The sequence below is a fragment of the Lactuca saligna genome, chromosome 1 (assembly GCF_052625555.1).
Source record: "Lactuca saligna cultivar CGN05327 chromosome 1, ASM5262555v1, whole genome shotgun sequence".
Lineage (NCBI taxonomy): Eukaryota > Viridiplantae > Streptophyta > Magnoliopsida > Asterales > Asteraceae > Lactuca > Lactuca saligna.
Genome location: NC_136417.1, coordinates 41,039,178 through 41,044,113, shown reverse-complemented (window position 1 = coordinate 41,044,113; position 4,936 = coordinate 41,039,178). Strand labels below are relative to the sequence as shown.

The 4,936-nt window shown below is 43.4% G+C and overlaps 1 non-coding gene across 1 annotated transcript; it reads left to right on the top strand.

The window, feature by feature from the left end:
• Positions 1-4,504: 4,504 nt before the first annotated feature.
• LOC145027911 (small nucleolar RNA R71) lies at positions 4,505-4,611 on the top strand. Its single transcript, XR_013675672.1, has one exon. It is a non-coding gene; the product is annotated as a small nucleolar RNA R71 (small nucleolar RNA).
• Positions 4,612-4,936: the final 325 nt, after the last annotated feature.

The window sequence follows — 4,936 nt, the reverse complement described above, 5'->3', positions numbered from 1 at the left end:
ACAAGTAGAAAACATTGCTCAATCCTTCTTCTAATGTCTTAATGTATTAAGACTCTTCCAAAGTCATCAGTTTATAACTCATTCGCGGACACTCCAGTTCGTTAACTCACCCCAAACTTATTTTGAAAATATGGGTCTCGACTCTCGGAATTAAACACTCCCAGCTAAAAACGTATGCATTCATAACTCGCTATCCCTCCTAAGCACTCCATAGCAATTTCTGAGAAACAATCAACAACGAAGAATAAAAGTAACATAATATTCAATGTAGTTCTTACAATTCCATAAAAACAAACTAAAAACAAACTAAAATAAACTAAAATAAACTAAACACAAATCAAACAAAATAAATAACGATCAATCATCCTCCTCATTTTCATGCGCTCCACTGGTACCAGCTCCATCACCTCCACGACCACCATACTCCGACCAACGTGGGCAAATCGGATAATGATACCCTAAATGAGACGGTTGCTCCACCCCAAGATGCTGAACCACATTTTCCATCGTGCCGCCTATCCAATTCACACTCAACGAAAACTGGTCAAAGTAACCAGCCATATCACCCCCAAAAGGTGCACCAACCATGGAAGCAGGTGGGTGTATCGGCTGCCCGCGGTCTCCCCTTCCTCTTACGTTCCTGCGTCTCGGTCTCGGCTCTGGCGCAGGTTGATCGGCTGGCTAATCATCCTCATCTTCACCCTCAGCATCTGATGGAACTATTCCCCAGTGCGATCCAAAATTTCTGACCACTCGCATAGTCTCCAAATATTCCATACCAAAGTCATGTTCGTCCACACACGTCATGGATCTAATAATATCAGGAACAATCAGATGATAAGAACGGGCCAAACGAGTAACAAAATGACCCCCACAAATAGGGCTCCCAGGGCGCGAACTCGCGGCAGACCCAGCCAGAAAACGGGCTAGAAAATACGGGATGTTACAACAGACACCAGGCTGTAAGATGCACCATAAGAAAAATAAGTTCTGCTTAGTCACTTTGTCTCCATGCCTCTTATGGTTGATGGAAAAGGTAATGAACCGGTGGAGTAAACGATGGATCGGGGACCGAATACTACTCTCAGGAGATACTCCGGAATTAAACATCCCGGAGGCAATGTTATGCCAAAAAGAATATCCCGTGACACCCTCCATATATCCTCTAGCAGCCTCTCCTAAAAACATGCCAAACTCGGGAGTCACAGCCTCCTGTCGATCATACAGTCCCACTCTCCAAGCAAACTCAACTAGGCTGCACTCCCGGTACTCGTCCCCCAATCGAAATACCAACGCATGTGGCCAATGTGGATCTTGGACCGTTTCCTGAAACGTCACCGTTGCGAAGAACTCGACACAAAATTCCTTGTAGACCCGCTCTTGCACCCGGAACAGATTTTTCCAACCTGAACAGGTGAACGAATAGCCATCTCCAATAAATGTCTTTGTCAAGTACAGGCCCACCCGGTCTACGAGCCCTACTTCCCTCAATCTTGTCCAATTAATTGTTGGAGCAACTGCAATTTCCCTGTTGTAAAGCCATCCCAATCTGTTGTTCCAACGGGTCAAAACATCACGGGCTGTCGTCGCGGGAAAATTGTAAAACGGGTGTAAACCCGCAACCCCAGCTGGAACCTCTCTTCTTGGAGCCATTCCTGCAAAAACACGAAAAAGAAACAACCAAAAAAAATATCCACAAATCAAACATAGGAAAATGAATTCTGATTAGCCCCAGAATTCACGTCGTGAATCTTGTATGATTCACGTCGTGAGTTCGTAACCGCAGGAGGCAGAATCTTCACAATCGGGGAAAATCCAGTCAAAATATCCTTGGGTTTTACTCCTATACCACTTCCAAACACTTAGCATGAACATTCCAAGGTTATTTACGAACTGTAAAGAATTAATTTCATCATTTAACAAACCCCCTAAGTTCCTCTAGTAGAACCAAAAATTAAACGTAATAATCAAGAATTAGTACCTTTGTTGGAAGTATTACGTAAGCACAATGGTAATTAGTAGGATTGTCGGCTAAATTCGCAGCAATGGGGACCAAGGGGGACCAATTTCTGTTTCCACTTCGTGAACAATAAACAAATGAGAGGGTTTGCTGGTTTCCAGGGACTTAATATGTGGTCTCGTACTTTTAAACATTCACGTCGTGAATTATATATAATTCACGTCGTGAATAGTGGCTGGGCTTAAGTTTGGGCCATGTACTCACGGACTGATCTTGGGCTTGCTAGTCTAATGGGTTAAGCCATATCATGGATTATGTGTCCGGTTCATTCACAATTCACGTCGTGAATGGCTAACTATTCACGTCGTGAATGGCTAACTATTCACGTCGTGAATAAAGTCTGGATAATCAAATTTTTCTGAGTTTGAACTAAGTTCTTAATTACTACTACTTCCGTTTTAAGGTCCCCACATTTTGTTCTAATAGAGTTGGATGACTCGATCTAAGTTTTCAACACTAAAATGCAAAAAGAAAGAGAAAAAATTTTAAACCAAACTCGGGTTGGCTCCCGAGAAGCGCTTCTTTTTCTTGGAGTCTTGAGCTGGACTCCGTGCCTCCTACGTTGAGTCTTCGGAAGAGTCCTCCACCAAGATCTTTTGCTCCTTGAACCGCCTTTTGTAAGCTTGAACTCGCCTTTTATATGCCTTCTTTGAATTCTCCTTTTTAGCTTTTCCATTTTCTTTAAGCTTGCGTTTTGTGCCCTTGGTTTCCTCCTTGTACTTTATGTTATTCTCTTCTTCTTTCACCACCGGCCTTGTTACTCTTGAAGTGACCTCCTCTTCATCACTTGTTATTTCCTCATCCTCTTTGCTTACCCAAGAAGGCGGGCTCTTGTAATTAGCTATGACTTCAATCAAATATGGAACAGATGCCTTTGGTTTTGTCCTCTTGACTTTATGAACTACCTTTATCTCTTCTTCCATAAGCTTTTCCAGTTCTTCTAGTTCATTCTCTTCATTAATTGTGAACACCTCTTCTTTATTTTCTTGAAAGTCATCCTTTATCCCAAAGACTTCTTGTTCATCTCCAACCCTCAAAGTTAGCTTAGACTCGCGGATATCAACAAGGGCACCAGCAGTGTTGAGCAATGGCCGACCTAGGATTATCGGAACATCTGGATCTTCTTTCATGTCCAAGACTACAAAGTCTATTGGAAAAATAAATTTTCCGATTTTTACTAAAATATCCTCCACTTTTTGATAAAATGAAAAAGGCATCAGATTAATGCTAGCCCTAGAATCGGCTAAAGCATTAACCTTTGTTTTATTCCCAAACTCGCATGGAAGGGTGTGGCGTCTAGGATCCCCCATCTTTTCTGGTGTCTCTCCCAACGCAACTTTTGAAGTCTGTTCACTTAGAATCACTGTAGATTGCTTCTTTAATTTCCTTCGAGTGTCTATCAAGTCTTGCAGTAATTTCTGGTTCTCGGGAGCTTTAGATAAGGACTCGACAAAGGGGGTATTAATCGGGATCCCCTTCACATGCTTGACAAACTCTCTATGCTCTCTCTCCAGTGGACTAAGGGTGGCTTAGGAAGGAAAAGGCAAATTCGGCTCATAAACTGAACTGACTGCAGAATTTTTCTGTTCATGACGGGCCCACGTCGTGAACATATAAGGTTCACATCGTGAATTCTGGAACTCAGCAGCTTCATGATTTTCGATCTTGATCTTCTTCTTCTTTTGATCGGGCGTTCGTGGTTCTTCGTCCAATGCTTCCAGGAACTCCGAGATAGCTTCTTCTTCGGTGTCTATGGCCATTACATGAGATTGGTTCTGTACTTCGGGACTCTTCGGGGACAATTTTTCATGAACTAGAGTTGCTAGTTGACCAAATTGTACTTCAAGGTTATGGATGGAGGCTTGCTGATTCTTTATCAAAGTTTGTTGTTCCAGAATAGCAGAATCAGTGGCCTCGTGTTGCTTTTCCGATGCTTCCATAAACTTCATTAAAATGATCTCTAGGTCGGGTTACTTCTCGGCTGGTGGCTGTTCCTTTTGATAGAGGCCTCGACCTGTCTGCCTATACTTCTCTTCTTTTTGCTTCTTATACTCCTCATATGGCAGCCACTCCTTCTTCGGTTTCCTCCAGTCCTCATCAATTTTATCCCCACTAGAGTAGCATACTTGAGCATTCCTGTTCCCAAATTCGTCCACGTTGCAGTCCTTGGTCATGTGTGGACCACTGCATCTCTCGCAGCCCACTCTTATGGCATGTATCGATTGGACCATCTGTGTTATCCTGCGGTCCATATTTTTTAACATGGCCATGACCGCTGCTATTTCTTCAGTTTGGGACCCTCCTCCGCCTTTGATTCCTTCTTGCCTCGGGTTGTGGTATTCACGGGAGTGTTTTGCGAATTCATCAATTAGCTCCTTGACCTCCCTTGGATTTTTCTTTGTCAAAGGTCCTTGAGAATCAAGGAGTTGTCTCGTCATCACGTTGACCCCATCATAAAAGATTGACATCTCTTGCTGCACATTTAGGTCATGTTGTGGGCAATTTCTAAGTAAGCCCTTGTACCGCTCCCATGCTTCGTACAGTGACTCCCCCTGCTGTTGCTCAAAGTTGGCTATTGCCTTCTTGAGTTTGGCTATCTTGGATGGTGGGCAAAAGTCGTCTAGGAATTGCTCACGCATTTGAGCCCAAGTGGTGATTGTACCTAGTGGGAGTGCTTTTAACCACTCCTTAGCAGCTCCTTTGAAAGTGACAGGCAGCATCCTAAGCAAGACTGTGTTCCTGTTGACATTTGGGACATTGAAGTAATCTATGTCATTGACTTCATCTAGATGCTTAAAAGCATCCTCATGGTCTTTCCCGAATAATGGGATGTCCTTCAGCGCAGTCAATATGTGTCCCTTCAGCTCGAATGTGGCACTGGCAGGTATTGCGGGTTGGACTAATCTGGGACCCACA